The 26,244-nt window shown below is 44.4% G+C and overlaps 1 protein-coding gene across 1 annotated transcript in view; it reads left to right on the forward strand.

Moving 5' to 3' along the window:
* The window catches only part of LOC117874249, a 90,901-nt gene that overhangs the window by 47,302 nt on the left and 17,355 nt on the right, over positions 1–26,244 (forward strand). Inside the window, exons 2-3 of the mRNA XM_034764172.1 lie at positions 25,581–25,649; positions 25,935–25,974. The gene's annotated coding sequence lies outside the window, so the exon portion shown is untranslated. The remainder of the gene's footprint in view (positions 1–25,580; positions 25,650–25,934; positions 25,975–26,244) is intronic.

Raw genomic sequence — 26,244 nt, forward strand, 5'->3', positions numbered from 1 at the left:
CTGATGATAGTTGCCGCATTGACTCAGAAGCTGCTTGGCCAGCATGGGGTCTCTAAACCCCATGACACATGCCCGGGAGTTAAAACAAATCTCTATAGGATTGCAGACTTTATTGTGTGTGAATATGTTGGCAAGTATGACTAGGGCCTGCCAGTTTGGCAGTGCGTCAGCCTGCTTTAACAGCAGCTTGGCAGAAGAGACACCCATGCGGGACTGGGTGGAGGAGGTGGATGCCAAATGCATCTTGACAAATGTAATGGATGGGACGTTAGCTGAAGTGACAAACAAAGATAACGATTTTGAAGGGTGCGTAGGTGTCATAGAAAAACGCTCCCTGGGTGAAATCCACCCTTGTATGAAGGACCAGCACCAGGCTTATGCTCCTCTTAAATCCTCAAAGTAAGACTTAAGTAGGACTTAAAAATGAGACCCAGGCCTTCTGCCCAGGAGTGAATTTCACGCAATGTGAACTGAGATCAGTATTAAAATTGGTGACAGGAAAAACCAGAGCAAAATACTGAACTCTTTAAGCCCCTCCTGAGGGGAAGTGTTACAGAGAACAGATAAATGTAATCCCAGCATCTAATTACTAAGAAAAGTAACACGTGAAAAACGTGAAAACATCTTTAAAATAATAGTGATCAGTCGAATGTGGGGGAAGGGAAGTAGCCTAAGAGTCTGACAATATCAGGGAGGACACAGGAAGTGATGTTCACCGGGGAGAGGGGGGGTCTGTCAGAGTTACAAGTGGGGGCTCGGCCAGGGGGTGGAGAGAGAGACAGATTTTGCTCTGCAGCCTTACCTGATGGCTAGTTAGCTTTAGGCTCATGCACTAAACTCCAGAGGTCCCAGGTTCAATCCTGCCTGCTGATGACCAGGGTCTGTTGGCGTTACACCAGCAGCAACTACTGAATGGATATAAGGGCTGGATTTTCCTTTTGTTTACAGCTGTGTAAATCAGGAGTCACTCCAATACAGTCACAGAGTAACGTGGGAGTAAATGAGTAGAGAGCCAGGCCCAAGCTACTGAAGCAAGTGACCAGTATTTCTAAAAAAAAAATTTAAATTCTATTGAGAGGTGGCAATTGATCAGAAATGTTTCTGCAAATATTTACTTGAATAAACAATTGAATTTGTTTGGTGGTTTTCACAGACCTTTTTGTATGTGTTTTCTAGAGTATTCTAGTGAACTCATGACCCACAGGAATGTTCGTGTAAACAGTGAATTATAAATAAATATTAGCGTACAATAATTAGAAAACAAATTTTGAACTTAAAAATCTGAGAATTTGTACTGGAAGCTGTTCATAATCATTACAGTCAGAGAACAAAACAAACCAGGTTATCTTCTGTATGTGTCAAATCAAAACTTGCACATCTTGAGTTTCCAATATCAGATACTAGCAATGAGCTGCTCCAGAAACCGGGTTATTTGCAGAAATTATTCAGGAATCATTTTGAACAGTGAAAAAATCTGAGCTGCTTGCTAACAACTTATAAATAGAAAGATGCAAATTTCATCAAATTATCCACTAGAAATTATTCAGTCCGTTCTGATGTGCTGTCTGTGTTCTTACTCGGTAAGCACTGTGGTCCTGATCTTGCAAACACTTACACATGTGAATAATTTTTATGGATTTGAATCGTTCCGCTGGATTCAAAAGAGTACGCAGGTATGTACATATTTGTAGGATAAGGACATTAGTTAGCTGTCTCTGTTATTGATTGAAGTTTTCCTTTAAATCACCAACTGGAATTGTCAGATAATCACACTCATTCTTATGATGTCAGGATTTGGGGACTGTTCAGAAGATGAGGAGCCAATACATTTTTTTTTAAAATGAATGCCTGAGATCTGAGAGATAGAGCTATCAAGTGCTAACCAGGAAGGCCAGCCCAGACTGAGAACTGTAAGAATAATGATGCTGTTGGTCTGAAGTAGCAAATATTTATAGCAGTCTGAGAACCAAAGAAGGCGTGAAACAGAAAGAAATGTGTTATGTTTTTTTCCTGATGTTGTGTCCTGCCCCAGAAGGACATTTGAAGAAAAGAGGCGGAGACTGTGACTTAATATCTTTTAAAGGCAAGGTTGAAGTGGCGTGGGAAAATGTATTTTCTTTGGGAACTGGAATGGGTGATGAACTTTTGCATACAGTCAGCAATGAGCATGCTTATTTTCCTAGCTTAATTATTAACAACAGTCTAGTATCCTGATAGCATTTTCTCTACTCTTGATTGCATCTGCAACAGAGTTTGCTCTCTGAAGTGTTTGTTTCCACGCTGAGTTCTGCCCAGTAAAATGTGCCCATATTAGTCAATTGTCCCTCAATATCAGAGATGTCCAGCGCAGACCTTATGGGCAATGTTTACGGTAAATCACTAAACCATTTGGCATTTTAAGCTTTCCGCTCAGCGGTGTACACGGTGCCCTTTAGTTTAGGTCATAGCCCGGTATTTAGTTCTTGGCAGGTTCACAACTGACAAATTTGAAAGTGCTCATAGTGAGAGAGATTTCTGTCAGGTTGCCTTGATTGAACAGTGCAGTTTGGAGACCTGATTTGATTTCCAGAGAGTAAGAATTCTCCTTCTGAAGAATATTTTTCAACATTATTAGGGCCAAATCTTGCTTGCCTTATTTGATTCACAAGTGTATTCCCATTGGTACAAGGGGACTATTCCTGTAAGGCCCCTCAATCAACCTGCCCCTCAATCAACAGAGACTACAGCTGTGCAAAAGGGTTGCGAGGGTACGTCAAACCACATGTAACTTGTTTTGTTCCAATCTGAAAATTCAAACCATATTAACTGAAATGGTTCACTGAGGTTCATGAGCCTTTCAGTGAAGCTGAGTCAGAGTCAGCCTGGGGCCAAGTGTCAAGCCTGGGTCAATTTATAGTTGAAATCATGTGAATCATAGGACTGGAAGGGACCTCGAGAGGTCATCTAGTCCAGTCCCCTGCACTCAAGGCAGGAATAAGTATTAGACCATCCCTGACAAGTGTTTGTCTAACCTGCTCTTAAAAATCTCCAATGATGAGATTCCACAACCTCCCTAGGCAATTTATTCCAGTGCTTAACCACCCTGACAGTTAGGAAGTTTTTCCTAAAGTCCAACCTAAACCTCCACTGCTGTAATTTAAGCCCATTGCTTCTTGTCCTATCCTCAGAGGTTAAGAAGAACAATTTTTCTCTCTCCTCCTTGTAACAACCTTCTATGTATTTGAAAACTGTTATCATGTCCCCTCTCAGTCTGTGTTGATGAATATGAACAGTTCACATTTTGTCATCAGACTTCTTATGAAAGCCACAGAGTTAGTTAAAAGAGTGATCCCGCTCAGAAAACACAATAAAATATTATTAAAATTATTATTATTATTAAAATATATTGAGTCAGGTCCCACAAAAGTGTCACTATTAGGTATTAGTTATTTATTTTGTAAAACATAAGGACATTGTCAGATCTAAGCAGAGATGTTAGGTCCTCAGAGAAGTACATTATTCTACCTATTGGCAAACCCGGCCTTGGAGCAAGGAAAATTCCTACCTGGCAGGCTCCACCAAATCCAACCTTCTTAGCTTTTGCCTTTCTTTGCTTTTTAAGGTACCTTTTCTTTAGGGATAGGTGAACTGGAGGGAAGAAAAGGTGAGTGATTCCTGCAAGACCTGAGGCTTCCATAGTAGATATCTCTCTGCTGCTGCACAACTTGGAGGTGGATCCTCTCTCTTCTACCTTCCTTCCCTACAGAACTGTCCCATGCACAGCCCAGCTATCTAGAACAATTTAAGGAGTTTTCTTCACATTCCCACCGCTGCTCTCTCCAGTGTTTTTTTTCCAGAGGAGGGGAGATCTGGCTCAGTATTACCAGACTCATGTTTCCTACATATCTGTTATAACAAAGGTCTTTCATCATGCATGTTGCATGATGAGTGGGACTGGAGAAAGAGGGACAGGTGTCAGGAGGGACTTAGTTGTTTGTGACACCAGAGGCTCAGGAATGCAACTGATGGCCAAGCTCCCAGACAAACCCAGGCCCCTCAGCACGCTCAAGAAAAATCTCCTTCTTACAACTCTGTCTGCTGGTGCATCACATATTACCTAATGAATCCATGAAAATGAAGAACAGTGCTATAGGCCAGTAAAGGCTCGTCTCTAATTATGAAGATTTGCCCCGATTCCAGGCATTGTTAGCGTCACTGCCCCAGTGCAAACCCCCATTGTGGAGAAGAGACAGCTGCTATTTGCACTGGTGAAGTTTATCCCTGCATGAACCAGTAAAAGTTGTGGCTTATACTGGTTTCCACTGTTTATGGGTTTGTCTTTACTGCAAAGTTAGCTTGTGTTATAACATGAGCGTTGACCCTAACTCAAATCCCATCCAAACACAAATAGCCTTAACCACAGTGTGGTGGTGCTTTTAACTTAAATTGGCTGGCCTGTTTGGGGGTGCAGGTAGAGCTCAAGTTCGCACTGCTCGTCAGCTGCTAACTCAATCATTCTGCGTGGCTCACGTGTTCTTTTGCAGGGTGGCCACTCTCATTCTAGCTGGGCTAACTTCAGAGGTGTTACCATGAGTGTCGATAACTTGCGTTCACCCGGCAGTGAAGAGACCGCATCCATGAGGAGGCTGCGCTGGTGCAGCTGCACTGATGAGTGGATGCAAATTGCTGTAATTAAAGCAAATCTCCAGGGGCAGGCAAGCTCTGAATGCAAGTGGTAATAGTCAGATTTCTTGGTCATAATATTACTGGAAATCATTATCTACTCCCTGCTGCCCAGCCTAATCCTGAGGCCATTAAACTCACGCAGTAGCATTTGTTGCGAACAGGCCATTAGGCTTCATGACATAATTAAGTGACCAATAAAAAGCGTAGGCAGCATTATGAGCCCCCTTTCTGAGGCTGTATCAGCATTTTCTTTACAGCCCCCTCTTTTTAGGAGTTTATACAGCAGCTGTGCAAATTTGCTGATTGCTGAAGCTGGCAGGAAAGGTCTTGGCCCAGGAGCAAACTTCTTTGCAAAATTAAGGGGAAACAAATGACTTGCGACGTCTAACAGAGCTGACAAAAGAGTAGGACTTTTCATTCTCTTTTCTCCCGTTTGTGACTGTGGTTATGTCTACGCTACAGATATATGTCGGTCAGAGGTGTGATCCTTGACCAGCGGTGCATGGGGTGCTGAGAGCCCTTGAACCAACCTGGGAGCCCTGTATATGATGGCAACCACTTCAAGCCAGGGGGTGCTGCAGGACCCCACACACACCACCACCCCCCAGTTCCAGCACCTATGTCCCAGACCAACACCACTGTGCTAGCAGAGGTCCCTAATGGTGTAGATGCAGTTATACTGGCAAAACTGTTATCAGGATGGGTTGTTTTGCTCATGGGGAGTGGTTTTACTGCACCAGTAGAAAGCACAGCTTTGCCAGTATAACTGCATCCATACTACGAGTATTTGCTGGTACAGTATACTGGTATTCCTATACCAATAAAGTGCTCCGAGCATAGAAATAACATCAGCTGTTAAACTCTGCTCTTCTGTTGTTTTTATTGTTGTTTTCATTGACACGTGGCTGCTTTTCAATCAGATGTGCCTGGTAACATTCATAACTGCAGAGTCACCACTTTCATTTTTTGTTTGTTTGTTTGTTTCATTTTCTCAGGTAGTTCAAACTATTACAAACCTGTTTTTCAAGGAAGCTAAAAGCTGGCTTCCCTCCATAAAGTTATGCACCTAGAATCATACATGTCAAATTTTCATATGTAAACAGACCAGTTGGGGACAGCTTCTTGGTTTTGTGGGCAGTAGTGCTACCTGCTTGCGCTAACTTGAATAATGGCACCCTCAGATAATGGCGCATGTATCGTTATGGGGTCAGGTTCCTGGAAGTGAACGTGCGGTTGGGTTTGTGATTAATGCACTGAACTGGGATTCGAGACATCAGCGTTCAGTTCCCAGCTCTGCTACAGACTTGCTGTGTGACCTTGGGTAAGTCACCGAGACTTTGACTTGGTTGTCTAACTCCCTTAGAAAACCCCAGCCATATCTCTGTACAATAGGGATAATAATACTGCGGTTTAGATTGTAAGCATTTTGGGGTAAGGCCTGGCTCTTCCTATGTGTATGTACAGAGCCTAGCGTATTGGGGGCTTGAGGAGCTATTGTAATACAAGTGATAAAAAGGAAAATTGGTCTTTATGAACGGTCTGCTTCACATTTCCCCCCCCACACTAAAAGATGTTTTTAAGCATTTGGAAGTCACACTTCAGAAGGACACTTCTAGTTTTGTGGTGACAACCCATTACAATCATTAGGGAATTGGATGTTATTTTTTTCTTCTGGAGAAGGAGGAGATTCCTCCGAGGTTGGAGTGGGGTGCAGAGATGGATCACAACCAAAATGCCAACGCTGAACACCCAGACTTTCTCGATCTTGTCTAAATGTAGCCAAAACAAGGCCCAAATCTGATCATTCTTAAACCATGTGCCAATTTGGATCTAGCAGCTCCAGGTGTGAACTTTGCTGCTCGGACTGGTCTCTAGTCACTTGAGGCTATTGCAAGATTCCCCTTATTTCCCTTAGAGGCTGAGGGTGCGGCCTTGAAAAACCCTTCTGCCTCTGAAGTTTGACGTCTGTAGCTGGTTCTCAGCCTGAGCGTCAATTTTTTTTACCTTTGTTTGTGAAAAAAGGTGGAGCTTTTTCATTAGGCGCAAAAGATGGTTTTGGTTGTTTCCCACACTGCTCCGAAGAAAGGCTGTTCACTGTCTTGTGGGGTTTAGTCATGTGACTCCCCAGAGGACGCTCTGGCTGACTTAGACTTGGGCCTTGGCTACAGTTGGCAGCGCTGTGAAGCACGAGTGTAGTCGCGCCGCCAGCACTGCGAGAACTCTCTCACAGCACTGCAAGTACTCCAACTCTCTGAGGGGAATAGCTTGCAGCACTGCGAGCGAGCGTGCAACACTGCAGGCTCTGATTACACTGGCGCTTTACAGCGCTGCACTCGCTGCGCTCGGGGGGGGGGGCGTTTTCACACCCCTGAGCGCAGTAAGTTGCAGCGCTGTACAGCCCCAGTGTAGCCAAGGCCTTGGAGTTAGAGAACTGTTTTCTAGATGGGAATTCCATTCCTGAATAAGAAACAATCTTGCCTCTGGCTAATAGCCTCAGCAAAGCAGTGATGAGGATAAAGAGGCTGGCGTCGGAGCCCAAGTGCTCAGGATGTTGTTAAAAAGTTTTGTTGAAATTTTTTTTATCCTATTACACATCAGTTTATTCCCAGTAACCTGGATGTTGTTCTTCTAGCACCATGGAAACAGTCTGCCATCCCATGCTCCAGCAGCTCGCTGTGTTCCCACTGATCATTCAAGAAAAGAAACTAGGCTATTCGACATAAGGATAATGGAGACACCCACCAAAAGTTTCTATTAGTCCAATCACAGAACCTTCTATTCCCTTATTTCCAGATGTAATTAGCAGAACTCATACTAAAATATGCTCTGATTGCATTACATTGATAACAGTGTGGCCTTCTACTGAAAGATCATCCGCAGCGTGACTGCCTTCATTAAATTAAGGCCCTATCTCTGCTTTAATTACACCCATGTTGGGGTACATGGTCACAACAAGACTGTTCCATCTGTATTGCAGTAACGCCTCACTTAAAGTCATCCCGGTTAACGTTGTTTCGTTGTTACGTTGTTGATCAATTAGGGAACATGCTCGTTTAAAGTTGCGCAATGCTTCCTTATAACATTGTTTGGCAGCCGCCTGCTTTGTCCATTGCTTGCAGAAAGAGCAGCCCATTGGAACTAACTGGTGGGGGCTTGGAACCAGGATGGACCGGCAGCCCCCCATCAGCTCCCCGCTCCTCTAAGTTCCCTGTGCAGCAGCCGCCCAGCAGGCTATCAATTGACGGCAGTTCAGCTGTCCCTCCCTCACTGCCATGTGCTGCTCCTGTCCTCTGCCTTAGAGCTGCTCCCAGAGACTCCTGCTTGCTATGCGGGGGGAGGGGGAGAGGGGAGCTAATGTCAGGGTGTCCCTCCTCCCCCCAGCTCCTGCCCCCCCCTTAACCCATCTCCATAGAGCGGGGGTGGGGGGGACACGACGGGGCTCAGGACAGAGGGAGCTTGCTGGCAGTAGCTGCTGTCTCAACTTGCTTATCTACTTAAAAGGGCAATGTACTTAGCGTGGGGTCAGCATACTTAAAGGGACAATGCGCATCTCTCTCTCTCACACACAGGGTGTGTGTCTCTGTCTGCCATGCTGTCTCCCCTCCCTCCATTCATGCTGCCTTGTAGAGTGTGAGGCTATATTAACAACAATGTGTTAACCCTTGAGGGCTCAGCTAAGTTCTAGTTCATCATTTAGCAGTAAGACATTCCCTGAGAAATATCCCACCCTCTGACTCAACCACCTCAACCAAGCTTCACAATCATCATTGCTGTGTATGGTATTAAATTTTTTGTTTAAAACTTATACTGTAAAACTTATATATAATCTTTTGTTGGTGAAAAAAATTTCCCTGGAACCTAACCTCCCCCATTTACATTAATTCTTATGGGGAAATTGGATTCGCGTAACATTGTTTTGCTTAAAGTCACATTTTTCAGGAACATAACTACAACGTTAAGCGAGGAGTTACTATATAAAGAGGCTTGGTCTTGCCTTCATGAATCAGACCATCTCACGTGATACCTGTAATACAGCCCCTTTCCTTGCAGCCTATGCAACCTTAATTCAGTGCCCTTGTGCATATGCACTGTTTTACAGTCTTTGATTATGTGATCTCATGCTCTTGTTTCCATAGGACCCCTGCCTCATTCAGTGCAGAGGATGGGTCTGCTTTTGGTATGAACCAGGCTTGTGTGGTAAAGGAGGAGGCTGTCATCTGTAGGACCCCTGTCTCATTTGTTGGAGAAGCTGATAGGTGTATGGATTTCAGGGTCTTATATTTAAGGCTGTTGAATGTTGCCATGGAGAACGGAATTTATGTATTCACAGAGTTCCTGTGTGGGCAAGTCACTTAAACCAAACTTTTCACATGTGGTCACTAATTGTATGTTCCTTCTTTCCTGGCTGCCTGACTTGAACCTCTGAGGTGCAGAAGTGCTGCACACTCATAGCTGCAACTGGAGTCAGTGGGAGCTATGCTTTGAACGTATAAAGTGCTAAATAATGCTACGTACTCTGAAAAATCAGGTCTTAGGTGACTCAAATTGAACAATCAAAATCAGTGGACACTTTTGACCTCAATCTCTCTGTGCCTCAGATCCCCATCTGTAAAGTGCGGATATCGATATCACCTCCTCACCTCACCGGGGTATTGTGAAAATAAATGGATTAATAATTGTGCAGCATTCTGATATTATAGTGGTGAGTGCCATAGGAAAGCCCATGAAGAAATTAAGAATTTTCTATTTAGAGTAAGGTTTGAGGAGGGGTCCTGCCCAACCAACTTTACTTTTGCCATTTCCTGACTTTTGAGTACTTGACTTTTCAACCTTTAGTAATACCCTTTTAATGTACAGTAACTCCTCGCTTAGAGATGAGATGAGATACTTCCATAAAACTGGGCATCTCCTAGTTTGACCACGTCCCTAATAACGAGGTCTGCAACATCATCACCCAATGTGCTGGGTCATATGAAGATCTCCTGACGATCGTGAAGAAGCACAAGCTGAAGTGGTAAGGCCATGTAACAAGATCATCTGGCCTATCCAAGATCATCCTCCATGGGACAGTACAGGGGAAGAGAAGAAGAGGTAGACAGAAGAAGAGATGGATTGATAACATAAAAGAGTGGACAGGAATGGACTTCGCCGAGACTCAAGCAGTGACACACAATCGTTAGGGGTGGAGACAATTGGTTGATTGCTCATCAATGATGGTGCCCCAACAACCAATGTGGTTATGGGAGTGATGATGATGATGAACTCCTCGCTTAACATTGTAGTTATGTTCCTGAAAAATGCTGTTTTACGAGAAAGGATGTTAAGCGAATCCAATTTCCTCATAAGAATTAATGTAAATGTGGGGGTGGGGGGGGTTAGGTTCCAGGGAAATAAATAAATAAATAAATAAATGTATATATATACACACACACTCTCTGCACACAGAGTATAAGTTTTAAACAAACAATTTAATACTGTAGAAAGCAATGATGATTGTGAAGCTTGGTTGAGGAGTCAGAGGGTAGGATATTTCACAGGGAGTATCTTGCTGCTAAATGATGAACTAGCACTCGGCTAAGACCTCAAGGGTTAACACATTGTTGTTAATGTAGCCTCACACTCTACAAGGCAGCACAAATGGAGGGAGGAGACCCAATAGACTCATGGCAGTGGCTGCAAACATTCCCTGCGGACACTGAACGTGATGATGAACCCACGCTATGCCACTGGAGCGCACCACTCCCTCCACTTTCCGAAGTGCTGGGTGGTGCATGTGTGTGTGAGACAGAGACACACACTGTGTGTGTGTGTGTGTGTGTGTGAGAGAGAGAGAGAGAGACATGCGTTGCCCCTTTAAATACGGGGACTCCACTCTAAGTACATTGCCTTTTTAAGCAGATCAGCAAGTTGAGACAGTAACTGCTGCTAGCAAACTCCCTCCGTCCTGAGCCCTGTCGTGTGTGTCCCCCGGCTCTGTGGAGATGAAGTACAGGAGTGGGGGGCAGGGGACACCCTGACATCAACACCCCTCTTCCCCCCCACCCCCTGCACAGCAAGCAGGAGGCTCTCAGGAGCAGCTCCAAGGCAGAGGGCAGGAGCAGCACATGGCAGTATACGGAGGGACACCTGAACTACCCGGCAATTGATAGCCTGCTGGGCGGCTGCCGCACAGGGAACTTAAGGGAGCGGGGAGTTGATGGGGGGGGCTGCCGGCCCACCCTGGTTCCCAGCTCCCACCAGCTAGCTCCAACGGGCTGCTCTTCCTGCAAGCAGTGGACAAAGCAGGTGGTTGCCAAACAACGTTATACGGGAGTATTGCACAACTTTAAATGGGTACATTCTCCAATAGATCAGCGACATAACAATGTTAATCGGGACGACGTTAAGTGAGGAGTTACTGTAGTTCTTTTGTGAATAACTTCCTAGGTTTTTAAAAAGCAAACTGAAAAAACAGAAATGCCGTCATCTGGCTTGGTATTGACACCTACACATCCCAACATGGTAAGATTTACATGGTAAGACGCGTAGTCAGCAGGGGTTTAAGAGAAGGGGAGCAGGGAGGGGGGAAATGAGAACACAACCGCCCCTCCTAGAGCAGAGGGGAGATCCCCTTCCACTTCCTGGCCTGACTCTCCATCCTCTTCCAGGTCTGGCTGACCAGCAATTCCCCCTCCACGCCCAGGTCTCACTGAGCAGCAGCTCCCCTCCTCTCCCTGGCCTGGCTGAGGAGCAGCAGCTCCCCCTCTTTCTTGGCAGGAGCACTGAGCGCTTCCCCTACTCCCATTTCTGCCACTGGTAGAAGAGCCCTGAAGAAATAATAAGAGCGAGATCCCCAAATCGCTTTCGTCCCGAAGGCAGCGTCCAAGTGGAGAAAGATTTTTCTCTGGGCTCTTAGCTCAGAAATTCCAAGAACGTTCAGTAGGCTGTTTATGTCTCCACCACGCTGAAGCCACGGCAGCAGTTCCTGCTCCAGGCCAACAAAGTCACAGCAATAAATTCCCAGGGTTTCACCATGACATATATAGGTGAAGCCGGTAGGGGACATCGTTTTAGGGGCCAGATGGTGGTTGGTCCCTGGACGGATTCCCAAGGAGCTTTTCCCCACTTACATACCCTTCCCCAGCTCATGTGACAGGCTCTGTTGCAGCCCGTGCACAATCCTTACCACACAGATGATGCTCCCTGATAGAGCTGTTTGGGGCACGTCTTGCTAAAAGAGGCAGGGAGGAGATAGGATTATGACCCTGGCTCCCTTCCATACCATCTAGCAGAGCTGATCAGCTGCACAAAAGAGCGGCTTCTGCATCCTCCTAAAAAACGATGAGTTGGGGAGTGCTGGGGAGCTCCCAGATGCACAGTCTGGTCCTAAGACCCTGGCCAGATTTGTAATAATAATAGCACCCCCGCTTAGCTGTCCTACATCACAGATCCTCTTCAGAGCGCTTTTCAGCCAGCCATCAGCCAATTCATCCTTACAACCACCTGGGAGGTAGGTAAACAGGACTGTTCTCTAGCTTTGGAATTCAGTCACCGGTAGCTTTCACACAGCATTCCACCTATTCAGACGGAAAGAACTATCACACCAGACTAACCAAAACGTTGAAGGGAAGGAATACAAACCACACATACAAATTGCAGAAACAACTGCTAATCATTTCCCGATAGGGACTGAGTCACCACTTGACTTCTCCACGGTGTCCTCTGCGGTCAAAGTCACACCAGCATAAAACAAGTAGCGCAGAGGTGAACTGGGCCTAGAGTAAGATAGCCACTGAAAATGAGCAAATGTGGGCATTTGCATTTCCCTTAATATAATGAAAACAAGTGACATAACAGAAAGGAGTTTTCCCTCCTGACACTGAGCTGGTAGAAAGGCAGTGGAAAAATACTAAGCCAGGTCTGAGAGATCCACACTGTTCTAAAGAAAAGCAAATAGTTTCCAACAGTGACACCTTGTGCTAGACTGTAGAAGCTACATGCCGGTCTATTAGAATGCTGTGCTTTGGTATCAGGGCTCTTGTATTAGGGACACTGCTCTGTTGCTGAAGGGTCCATGAAATAAAGGTCGCTCTTAAAGGGGACTGACTGCAAGGGTCTTTGCCTGCCTGATGGAAATACTGTGTTTCTCCATCACAAAACATCACTGATGCTTAGAACAGAGCAAGGAACAACACTTCCTAGGCATTTTACTGTGCTTTAAATGTTAGTGGAGGCATCGACTTCATAATTAAATGTAGAGAGAGAAAAAAAATCACATAGCAAACATAAAGCTATCGACTGGAGTTTGCCTCCTACAGACAATATATTGCACTTAGCTAGCACCGTCCATCCAACCATCCCTAAGTGTCTGTAGTGGCCCATCTGCCTTTAGTAATAGTGACAATTCCTTGCTGACTGTGCAGGATTTTATGGCCTAGTGAGGGGTACAGGAGGGAAAATCTATAACGTAGCTATGAGTCATGTTATGTATAGGGAAGCTGTAGTGGAGGTTGCTAAGTGAAGAATATCATTCTCTTTCAATGGGCTAGGCTCCTTCTTTTCCTTTCCTTACACTGCTCTCCTGGTGCTCTCCTGGTGCTGTTATTTCAGTCTGTTTCATCAGCTACCACAAGACAGTAGAGGACATAAGAACGGCCATTCTGGGTCAGACCAAAAGTCCATCTAGCCCAAACAGGTAATCATCAAGCGATCCATCCCCTGTTGCCCATTCCCAGCTTCTGGCAAAACAGAGGCTAATGTACTGGGTTACATCCAGAAAGGCTAGAAGCTTCATTTTTAAAGGTAAAAAATAAAAGGGGTGAGGGCTTCTGGAGAATACCACAGTGGCTGTGGAAAGGACCTAAGGCTGTGACTCTGTTTCTCTGTGATCCTTCCAGGTTCTTAGTCTCACTGTATATTATACTGGGTTTGAATCTCTGCACAGAATTGAAATGTTCAGCGTGAGTATCAATGCTATACCCATGCCTATGTAAACACTCGGTGCAAATTTTCTCTTTCCCTTTGTTTTGTATCAGTTCCAGGCAGAGCACTTCAGAGCAATTAACAGCTGCTTAGACTCATAGAATTTAAGGTCAGAAGGGACCATTATGATCTTTTAGTCTGACCTCCTGCACAACGCAGGCCACAGAATATCACCCACCCACTTCTGTAACAAACCCCTGACCTATGTCTGAGCTACTGAAGTCCTCAACTTGTGGTTTAAAGACTTCAAGGTGCAGAGAATCCTCCAGCAAGTGACCCGTGCTGCAGAGAAAGGTGAAAAACTTGGCAGATTGGCAGAGGCCCTGGAGGAAAATTCCTTCTCAACTTCAAATATGGCGATCAGCTAAACCCTGAGCATGTGGGCAAGACTCACCAGCCAGACACCCAGGAAAGAATTATCTGTAGTAACTCAGATCCCACTCTCTCTAGTGTCCCATCACAGGCCATTGGGCATATTTACTACTAATAGTCAAAGATCAGTTAATTGTCAAAATTAGGCTATCCCATCATACCATCCCTTCCATAAACTTATCAAGCTTAGTCTTGAAGCCAGATATGTCTGCTCCCCTTGGAAGGCTATTCCAGAACTTCACTCCTCTGATGGTTAGAAACCTTTGTCTAATTTCAAGTCTAAACTTCCTGATGGCCAGTTTATATCCATTTGTTCTTGTGTCCACATTGGTACTGATCTTAAATAATTCCTCTCCCTCCCTGGTATTTATCCCTCTGATATATTTATAGAGAGCAATCAGATCTCCCCTCAGCCTTCTTTTGGTTAAGCTAAACAAGCCAAACTCTTTGAGTCTCCTTTCATAAGACAGGTTTTCCATTCCTCAGATCATTCTAGTAGCCCTTCTCTGTACCTTTTCCAGTTTGAATTCCTCCTTCTTAAACATGGGAGACCAGAACTGCACACAGTATTCCAGATGAGGTCTCACCACTGCCTTGTATAACAGTACTAACACCCCCTTATCTCTACTGGAAATACTTCGCCTGATGCATCACAAGACTGCATTAGTTTTTTTAACAGCCATATCATATTGGCGGCTCATAGTCATCCTGTGATCAACCAATACTCTGAGGTCCTTCTCCTCCTCTGTTACTTCCAAGTGATGCGTCCCCAGTTTATAACAAAAATTCTTATTAATCCCTAAATGCATGACCTTTCACTTTTCACTATTACATTTCATCCTATTACTATTACTCCAGTTAACAAGGTCATCCAGATCTTCCTGTAGGATATCCCGGTCCCTCTCTGTATTGGCAATACCTCCCAGCTTCATGTCATCCGCAGACTTTATTAGCACATTCCCACTTTTTGTGCCAAGGTCAGTAATAAAAAGATTAAAGATTATCCACCTTTCAATTTTCATATTGATCCCCATTTTTTCCAATTTAGTTAATAATTCCCCATGTGGAACTGTATCAGATGCCTTACTGAAATCGAGGTAAATTACATCCACTGCATTTCCTTTGTCTAAAAAATCTGTTACCTTCTCAAAGAAGGAGATCAGGTTGGTTTGGCACGATCTACCTTTTATAAAACCATGTTGTATTTTGTTCCAATTACCATTGACCTCAATGTCCTTAATTACTTTCTCCTTCAAAAATTTTTCCAAGATCTTGCATACTACAGATGTCAAACTAACAAGCCTGTAGTTACCCGGATCACTTTTTTCCCCTTTCTTAAAAATAGGAACTATGTTAGCAATTCTCCAGACATATGGTACAACCCTGGAGTTTACAGATTCATTAAAAATTCTTGCTAATGGGCTTGCAATTTCATGGGCCAGTTCCTTTAATATTCTTGGATGAAGATTATCTGGGCCCCCCGATTTAGTTCCATTAAGCTGTTCGAGGTTGGCTTCTACCTCAGATGTGGTAACATCTACCTCCATATCCTCATTCCCATTTGTCATCCGACCATTATCCCTAAGCTCCTCATTAGCCTCATTAAAGACTGAGGCAAAGTATTTGTTTAGATATTGGCCCATGCCTCCACTCCATCCTCAGTGTTTAGAGGTCTCACTTCTTCTTTCTTCCTGCTTCCTGGGATCCTAAAGGAAATTCAGAAATGTGGGGCATCTTATGCAATATGACAGCAAGATTTGTGATCTACTGGTCTAAGCGCAGGACTGGGAGACAAGGGGGGAGATTGTCATACCCCTGTGGTCCCTTGCCATCTATAAAATCTCTGGAGCAGTCTAAAGGGGCCCTGAAAGTCCTGGGTCTGGCTGGGGGAGGGTTCCCTAATACAGACACTATGGAAGACTGCTTTAAGATTGCCTTCTGAGGACTCACTCACTGGCTCTTGGGTAGGGAGCATGTTGGGGGCCAGAGAGGACATGTGAGGCATGTAGCATTGCAGCCCATAGGGCAGTCCCGGGAGGATGTTGTAACTTAGGCAATGGCTACACTCGAGAGCTTACAGCAGTGCAGTTGCATTGGAGAGCTCTCCTGTCGGCTTACCTACTCCAGCCCCTGCGAGCGGCGGTAGCTACGTCAGCGGGAGACTGCCCACATTGGCACTTATATCGGAGTAACTTATATCGCTCGGGGGGGGGGGAGGTTTATTCACTGACATAAACTGTAGTGTAGGCATAGGCTTAGACAGGCCCCCAGGGCTGTCTAAATTATGCTGGGGACTTCTACAGCTGCTGGAGCACTGCAGGATGGGGGAGGAGCAAGGCTGGCTTAAGTCACCATAGACTTCCTCTACCCCTCTTTTGGCTGCAAGTTGAGCACAGCTCAGAATCAGAGGGGTAGCCGTGTTAATCTGAATCTGTAAAAAGCAACAGAGGGTCCTGTGGCACCTTTGAGACTAACAGAAGTACTGGGAGCATAAGCTTTCGTGGGTAAGAACCTCACTTCTTCAGATGCAGCTCAGAATATCATCCAAGACCACCTAAGATGTAATGCCAGTTCTGACACATACAGTGTGGCCTTGGCCAAGTCCCTTACCGTCGGTGTCCTCAGATGTAAAATAGTAATCGTACATAATTACCTGCCTCACAGGAGTGTTTTGTATTCATTTTGGTCCTGTAAAGATGCAGTGGCCAGTTCCATGCTGCTATGGTGTTCCACAATGCTGTGTTCTGAGAGGAGACAGGTACCAGAGATCTCCACTGGCCGTGGAACCAAGCTACAAGACTGAGGCAAATTCCGTTTTTTCCCTATATAGAGTGGGTATCACTATTCATTTTAAAACTTCATTAAATGGCCTTATGGTTCCAAAGCCATTAGGTCTGTCGTGTATGCTCAGTGCTCCTTTCCCCCAAATCCTCTTTCAGGCTGTCTCCCACAGGCTTTTAAAAAGTCTCTTCACTTGACCATTTGTACTTTGCCCTAGCACTACCTTCCTGTGCCATTACCCACAATGCCTCTGCATCACTTAGCATTGGAATTGCTTCTATCAATGCAACACACCTAGGCAACTGGGCGTGGGATCTCCAGCTACTCTCTTTTCTGCATAATAGCCTATTAGTTGGCTAAGTCCGCTGTTCCCATAGTTTAGCCAGTTGGCCCGGAGACCCACAAACAAGCGCTTGGGGACACACAAGCAGCTTCCACACTATTCTCTGTAAATAGCCTATTTGTGGTTTGACATCAGTGACTGGATTGCATTGACTCATTTAGTGAGTTTTTGGGCAAAAATCTGGCAGATCAGCAGCTTTCCCACTACAATTAGGGTTCTCATCTCACTCATGACATTGCAGGTCACTTGATGGTATAAAACAGCTTTCAGACATTTATGATGCAGGCCAAATTTGAACCACTACTTTAGATGTGAAAACTGTGGATTATATTTCAAATCCCAAAAGCAAGCCAGTCCTCCCCATCCCTCATGCTGCTATCTGGTGTATGATTTTTGACTAGTGAGTTGTGAAACTAGCACAAATTAAATTACATTAACGAGCTGTAGCTACAAACTAATCTCTGAGCTAACATCTAGTCATCAACAGTTGGTATTATTAGCTTAGCAACCAGCTCTACTTTAATGGATAACTGTGCTGAAGAGATTTCCAAATAACATAGGTTTCCACAGAGTCTGTAGTTCTCATACCTTGTAGGTTTTGGACCCACTTTACCCAGCTTTCTTTATGCTGGAAAAATGGCTACCCCACCAAGAAAGATAGAAGAAAAAATCCCCCTTTAAAAATATCCTACTACTATTGACAAATCAGGATGCTATTCCAAGACTGTGTTGCTAATCATGTGCAGTTCATCCATTTCACAATGCCTGGAACTTCTCCACATCAGGAATCGCTGTTGTAGGTGCTCTGTCAACAATTTTTTTGCTTGCATTCAACAGTCTTCATTTCAGACTAACCTTGCCAACTGATCAGAGCTGAAAAGAAACAGATATTCCTCCTAGCAAGGAACACAGACTTTAAATAACCCACTGCATACCAGTTTCAGCTCTGCTTTGGAGCCAGGTCCTTGTATACTGGCACTATATATTTACATGGTTTGCTAACAGAGCTACTCGGTTATTGCCATTATACAACTTACTGGCCTCTTCAAGAATGTGCATTCTGTCTCATTTTTTTTATAGTGAAAACATGCAAATGTTAAGCTTCTTACTTGCCATTAAAAATGATTTGGCATGTAAATATGACGCATTTCAGGAGATTACTATAGCTAATCTTTAAGCAAGACTCTCCCTTGCCACAGTTCTGTGACTTCCTCTCACAGGTAATGAGGACCCTGGTCTTCCAGCTCTGGGAAAATAAACAGTAGACTATTGACGAACAATTGCTTGAAATTATCGGAAAGCCCCGAGAAAACAGCTTCACTGTAGATTTCTGTTCCAAACACCGTCATGCTTGTTTATTTTATGTATTTATCTGGCAGAAAAAACTAAAGCACTAATTCTTTCTGGAATCTGAAGACTGTAAAATGTGGCCAGGCTTTATTTAGTGGCATTACAAACGCTATTAAATAATAAAGTGGATAAAGCTGTGTCATGTGCATGGAAACTGGAGACTCATTCCTTTAGTATGTTAAAACTACTCTATACATAGCCTAATGACTATATTACTAGGAACAATTCAGGAGGATGGACTAGGGCCCAGATCCTCAAAGGTATTTAAGCCCTTAGTCCTGGGCCAAGGTGACCAAGGTTTGTCAAATCAATTATCCATGCAATAAAGAGTTCCGCAATATTTCTTGAGAAATCTTTTATATTTCATTATATCTAAGATCGCTGAATTTTGCAAACCAAAAACAATTCCATCTAAGCAATGAAGCAAAGAAATGGGAGTTGCAGCTGATGCTTAACTCGCGGTAGATAATACAGAGGTCTGCCCAGAGGGAATCATTTTGCATATGTGTATAAGAGAGTAACTACTATAGCCACAAAATAATCAACTAAAAATTGAGATCCAAACTCTCTGTTGGCATAAATGAGCATAGCTCTTTTGGACTGTGTCCATTTACAACAGCATAGACATTGGCCCAAAGTGTTTCTTTTAGCTCTCGCTTACAGCAGGTTGAAATTTTTTCATTGAAAACATTTTTGCTCACTCCGCCTTGCAATACCTCCCTCCAAGATCTTTGGACAAATCTGCTGCAAGGCCTACCTTGGAACCATGTAACTCAATCCAATCAACTTTGAATTAAGTTATCATTAGCAAGTGTCAACTTGGAAGAACCATGTTTAAGCCAGCAATTTAAAAAATATTCAGTATTTTTCATATCACAGAGACTATTGGTCTTCGACTCCCCCAAAATATCAAAAATCCACACATAGAAGACCACGCTTGAGAAAGCTGACACGGGTCAAATGTCCTAAAAAGACATATGCAGTGTTGTTTTAGCTGTTGGTCTCAGGATATTAGAGACAAGATGGGTGAGGTAATATCTTTTATTGGACCAACTTCTGTGGATGAGAGAGAGAAGCTCAAAAGCTTATCTCTCTCACCAACAGAAGTTGGTCTAATAAAAGATATTACCTCCCCCACCTCGTCTCTCTAAAAGACATTGTCACTAGTTTATGGAAAATTCAAATGAAACCCTTCTAAAAATAACTATTGGGAAAAGGTCCAGCCCAAACAACCAAAAAAAAAAAAAAAAAAAAAAAACCTGTTGCTCAAACATTTGTTCATCAGCAAAATAAAAATAAACTCAGACTTATGATAAATGTCATCATCTACGCTTTCTCATTTACTAAGCTAGGAACAAATGTGCAAACAAGCCAATTACAGTAAACTTCCTATTTTTTAACTGTGCTATAGGTCGCACAGTTTATGAACTCTAAATCTTGATATAAAACAGTTGCTTTAAAGCTTATCAAGATGAAACCCATTTAAAATATAAATTTTAAAATTTTATTTTGGGTCTGCGCACCCATACAAGCTATTCTCCACAAAACCAGTAGTTACCTCTTCATGGACACACATGTAGTACAGAAGCACAAGAGATGGGACAATTCATATTTTTGAGAGTGAAAAGATATACCTATCTCATAGAACTGGAAGGGACCTCAAAAGGTCATCCAGTCCAGCCCCCTGCCTTCACTAGTAGGACCAGGTACTGATTTTTGCCCCAGATCCCTAAGTGGCTACCTCAAGGATTGAACTCACAATCCTGGGGTTAGCAGGCCAATGCTCAAACCACTGAGCTATGGATGGAGAAATCTTACTGACAGAAAAATTCCAGATTCTGATGGAAGTTTTAACTGAAAGAACCAGACATATGCATCCACTGACAGCGACCAGAAAAATGAAGATAGAAGAGGAACGACAGATTGCGAAGTATATTTATCTATAAAGCAGGAATAGCCTGGCTGATTGCAACCTCCTCCTTTCTGGCTTTGACAAATACCATTTATCCCTCCCCCCCACCCCCAGCCCCCCGCCCAAATCTATTTTAAACACTGCTGCAAAGACCATCTTCTTGGCTTGTTGTTTCAACCTTGTCACTCCCCCAACCCTTTGTATCCCTCCATTGGCTCCCCATTCTCCACAGCATGAAATACATTATTTTTCGTTATTTTAAAAGTCCTTCCTGTTGTATCCCCATCCTGCCTATCACCGCCTATATTCTATTCAGTCGTTGACTCCCACTTCCATTCCACCAATGATACCTTTGTCAACCATCAGCCCAATATTCCCACAAGCTCCTTTGTGCTTTCTGTCGGGCCACCTCTTTTGAGTGGGAGGAGCACCCTGTACAGATGTGGTCCCCTCATCTCAAAAAAAAATACTGCCACTAGAAAAGGTTCAGAGAAGGGCAACTGAAATGATTAAGGGTTTGGAACGGGTCCCATATGAGGAGAGATTAAAGAGGCTAGGACTTTTCAGCTTGGAAAAGAGGAGACTAAGGGGGGATATGATAGAGGTACATAAAATTATGAGTGATGTAGAGAAAGTAGATAAGGAAAAGTTATTTACTTATTCCCATAATACAAGAACTAGGGGTCACCAAATGAAATTAATAGGCAGCAGGTTTAAAACAAATAAAAGGTAGTTCTTCTTCACATAGCGCAGTCAGCTTATGGAACTCCTTACCTGAGGAGGTTGTGACGGCTAGGACTATAACAGCCGTTTAAAAGAGAACTGGATAGATTCATGGAGGTTAAGTCCATTAATGGCTATTAGCCAGGATGGGTAAGGAATGGTGTCCCTGGACTCTGTTTGTCAGAGGGTGGAGATGGATGGCAGGAGAGAAATCACTTGATCATTACCTGTTAGGTTCACTCCCTCTGGGGCACCTAGCATTGGCCACTGTCAGTAGACAGGATACTGGGCTAGATGGACCTTTGGTCTGACCCAGTACGGCCGTTCTTATGTTATGTTCTTAAAAATCTGCCCGGTCACTACACTATCCTCCTTCAAATCTCCTCTTAAAACGCACCTCCGCTGTGATGCTTATAAAAGCCTTGAGAATGATTCGACAGCTAGTGTACTTTCGATCACTGCTATAACCTCAATGTTACCTTGTACCTCCCCCATCCACCTGACGCATCCACCTGCTGGCTCTTGTCTTTGGGACAGGGACTGGTTTTGTTGTTGTGTGTGTGTACAGAGCCCAGCACAACGGGGAACTAGTGCAATATACACAATGGACAAGCCGAGTCCGAACACCTTCCAATGGGGAAGCTGAGCCATGGTGGCTTAATTCCTTATCCCTGAGACCAAACCTCATCTTCAGCAGAGCACACAGACCCGGAGTGAGATTTACGCACATGCTTAACTGTAAACCCTGGGAGTAGCTCTAGTTCAGTAGGGGTATTCACAGTTAAGCACATGCCTAAGTCTTTGCAGGATCAGGGTCTTAGCATCCAAACAATCTCCTTCCAGGGTTGGGGTGGGGGGGAGGGGAGGCTGGATTGGTTGGCACAATATGAACTTCAGCCTTGACCTTGGTTGCAGGGCCGGCTTTAGGCCGATTCCCCGGAATCAGGCCCAGCACCTAAGAGGGCCCCGCGCGCTAAAGAAGTGTGGCTAACTTAGGAGCCTTTTTTTTTTACTCACCCAGCAGCGCTCCAGGTCTTCGGCAGCGGGTCCTTCACTCGCTCCGGGTCTTCGGCGGCATTTCAGTGAAGGACCCGCGACCGAAAACCCGGAGCGCTACCAGGTCAGTCATCCCTTCCGGGGCCCAGTCTAAACTATTCGAATCGGGCCCCACACTTCCTAAAGCCGGCCCTGCTTGGCTGTCCCTAAGGGTTTCTCTAATCCTTCCTCTATCCTTGCTCTCTAGTTGTCTCTCCATGTAGAGAATCACTACCACCTCCTTTGTGTCCTGGGTGGACACACCTGTGAACTACACCTGTCAGCAGTTGTATCCAGTGTTCCAACAGCTGCCAACACTGAGCGGGGCCACAGAAGAGTCCTGTTTATAGCCAGTTTGAGAGAAACAACTTTAGGATAAAAACTAAGATGGCAAAGAAAGGGGCATTATGGCAATCATGTTTAGATGTTATCAATAAATGTAACAGTCGGGGAATAAAGGAATGTGCAGTCTAAGAAACTGAAAACCCTCCTGATCCTGGCTGGAAGTCTTGCTCCGGACTAGAGCAGTTTGTTTTCTTCAGTGAAATCATGTAGCCAGGGATGGTAGCCTCCTTTTCAGTTTGTGGGTTATCGACTTTGATTTTTACACATTTTCTTGTTATTTGTAAATGTCCAATGAACAATTTAGGAGAACATAACTCAGCTTTTGGGCTGCTAGCAAGCTATTTGCTTTACCTAAATCTTCAGCCATATGGAATCGAGGATTGGTGATGTGACTGGTCAATTAAGCCATTTGCTCCTTAATAGGCTGCCTGCTGTTTTAGGGGTGTGAATAACAAGTAGCTGTATTTGCACACCAATCCTGTCTCCTACAATTCCTGAAATCCTCGCCCACCTCGCCCAGACTTCATTCCTTCGTTATGCATGCAAAACTCCCAGTCAACCAGTGCCTGACGTCCACACTTGGGAAAACTCTTTTTTTAAAAATAATTTTGTGCAAACTAGGATTTCAAGTTTTGGGCCCTGATCCAAAGCCCATTCAAGTCAGTGGGAGTTTTCCCATTTATTTCAGTGGGTCCCTCAGTTTAGTTCAGTTTGTGTTTGTCCTCCCCAATGTGTATTTGCGCTGTTGCCTTCTGCTGAATGGAATGCCAGACTTGCTCAACTGTGTGTGGTCCAGTCACACTCTAGTGGCTAAGTACCAACACCTTGAAAGTGTGACTGATCTAATTACTCACTAGAGGCTGCAGGCTCCAGAGAGTATAAAGTAGAAGCCTTAATACTGTTTCACAAGTGTAACATTGTGTGTCTCTTTGTCCCCTCTACTGACTTAAATATTTATGTGTCTTCCACTGTGCTCAAGAAAATGGATCTTGCCTTTCAACATAGGCGATAGGGCCCACAAAGATATTAGGACTCCTAACATCTGTTGATTTCAGTGGATGTTAGGAGCCTGCATATCTTTATGGAGCTGGACCTAGAGCAGGAGTGGGCAAAGTTTTTGGCCCGAGGGCCACATCTGGGTATGGAAATTGTATGGTGGGCCATGAATGCTCACGAAATTGGGGGTTGGAGGGCGGGAGGGCTCCAGCTGGAGGTGCGGGCTCTGGGGTGGGGTTGGAGATGTGGGATTGGGGGTGCTACAGGCTGCGATCGAGGGGTTCGGAGGGTGGGAGGGGTTCAGGGGGGCAGGCTCTGGGCGGTGCTTACCTCAAGCAGCTCCCAGAAACAGCAGCATGTCCCCCTTGCAGTTCCTATGAGGAGGTGCAGCCAGGCGGCTCTGCACACTGCCCTGACCGCAGGGGCTGCCCCTGCAGCTCCCATTGGCTGTGGTTCCCAGCCAATGAGAGCCGTATGGAGTGGGGAAAGACCCTGACCCCGCTCCCCGGCTGAAGCGCCAGAGCGGGGCAAGCCCCAGATCCCATTTCCCGGCGGGAGCTCGAGGGCCAGATTAAAATTTCTGGAGGGCTGGATGTGGCCCCCGGACTGTAGTTTGCCCACCACTGACCTAGAGGCTCGCAGGTGATCTGGCCAGGGCATCATTACACCACCATAAATGTTTCATAGGTGACTTCTAATAAGTGTTATGATCATTATAAGTGCCTTTCATTTCAAACGACCCAAATGTACCTTACAGATTGCCATAAGCAGGGATCACTTCGCCTGCCAATGAAATATAACCACCCCTGAGCTAAAGTACAACTGCTTAGGTCCTGATCCTGCCCTGAGCTCCATGTAGGCAGCCCCTGTGCCCCCAGTGGAGCCCCACTGAAGTCTGTGGAGCTGTGTGCAGGTGCAGAGGTCTGCCCAGATGGTGCAATTTTCAGACTAAGGGCCTAAATGAGTTAGGCCCTGATCCTGCATGGAGCTGTGCCCAAGTGCAGGGATCCACCCACACAGAACTCATTGCAAGAGCAGGGCCATCAGCTTTACCTGCTAAGAACCACACCCTGCTGGAAAGAAAACCAAATCAAACATTGGTTTTGCCACCACCCTGGATTTTTAATTGTAAGTCCTGTCATGAGAATAAAGAGATATGCAGTTACCTGAACCTCAGCTGTGACAATTTGAAAGATTTTTTTAAAAATTATGATTGACCTTTTAAATTGACACACTCGAGTTAAAAACTCTAATTGCCTTGTGTGTTACCAATGACATGTTAAGAGTATTACAGGATAAAGAATTTTAAACATCTAATTTACACATTGCTATTCATGCTATTCGCTTTTTGTGCTTCATTCAGTTTATACAATGAGATAAGATTCTCATCCACCAGCATAATGCTGCCACGCCTGGGCTACAAACACACTAAGGGAAAGATGCACATCTCAACTTTCATTGACAGCTGGTTTAAAAATGTTATTGAAAACACTGATGTTTATAGGAGGTTTTATAAAAACTTAATTGATTTTTTTCTAATTTTGGCCCCCAACTTGCTTAACTGTATGGATGTGAATAGTCCCCATTAACTACTCAGGTGTGTAGAGTTAAGCATATGCCAAAAATGTTTACAAGGTCAAAGTCTTTGTTTGGTATAAATCTCCCTTTAAATGTCTCATTGAGACACACAGCAAAATCCTCCAGCACCAGGAGAGACTCTTTAAATATGCATTATAGTTCATTCCAAATGAGAGAGCTCTCCTCCTCCTAATGAATGCTACTTGGCAGCTCTGATTAGATAATAGACAACACCTGAGTAGACAGGCAGTGTATAAGTTAGTTACCTCTCCCCCCCCCAACCCCTTCTATAATAAGGGGGGTATTTTCCAAAGAGGGAGGCTGAGCTCATGAACCAGTCAATCCATAGTTACAGAGTTTGTCATGCTAACTGTGTCTGGGGAGACCTGGTTGCTTATTCTTTGGGAGGGACTTTTGGTTTGTTTTCTTTCTAATGTAGGTTCTCAGTAAAGCTTTGCCATGAAACCTTTGCTTTTCTCAGTATTTCCACTCCTTCTGTTCTTTTCTTCCCTGGGACAGGTCTTTAATGAGCAGGTTCGCTTGGACTTAGTGAAGTCTAGCCCTAATGTGACTAAAGCTGAAGAGAGGGTAAGTACTAGAGAACAATAGAAGGTTTGTCCTGAGAAACATGTAGGACCAATAATGCAATATTCTGTCTCTGTTCCTCTATAAATCCCACTTGCCTCTCTATTCCTCATACACCACAGATGGAAACTAGAAACCATCAAAGCTAGTTTTCTATAACCCTGGCAGAGGTAGTGATCAGCTGCTACAAGGTTTTGGTTAAAGTGACCACGAGTAAGGAGAAGAAAGCTGTGAACACCTTCACAGTGCCTTTCTGTAACAAGAACTAACCCTCTGTTTTCTTTACAGGCAAACCGGTCCCTGCAAGAGTCTCAGCAGGTGAAACCAGGTAAGAATTAAATTTTAACTACACCATTATTGTTTAGGCCAAGTAAGGTTTCAGTTAAGTCCAAAACTTGCACATTCCCCAAGCTTTGGAATAAAGGCCAGCAGCAATAAAGATGGTTGCAGAACCTACATATTGCAGAGTGGTATTTAGGGGTACCTTACATCAAGAGCTAGGGAAAAGAAAAGTCCTTTCTCCACCCCCAAGCTACAAAACACTTCAGAGATTCTTGTTGGAAAATTGGTACCTTAACGAAGAAATGCTTAACTGCAG

The sequence above is a fragment of the Trachemys scripta genome, chromosome 3 (assembly GCF_013100865.1).
Source record: "Trachemys scripta elegans isolate TJP31775 chromosome 3, CAS_Tse_1.0, whole genome shotgun sequence".
In the NCBI taxonomy this organism is placed as follows: Eukaryota; Metazoa; Chordata; order Testudines; family Emydidae; genus Trachemys; species Trachemys scripta.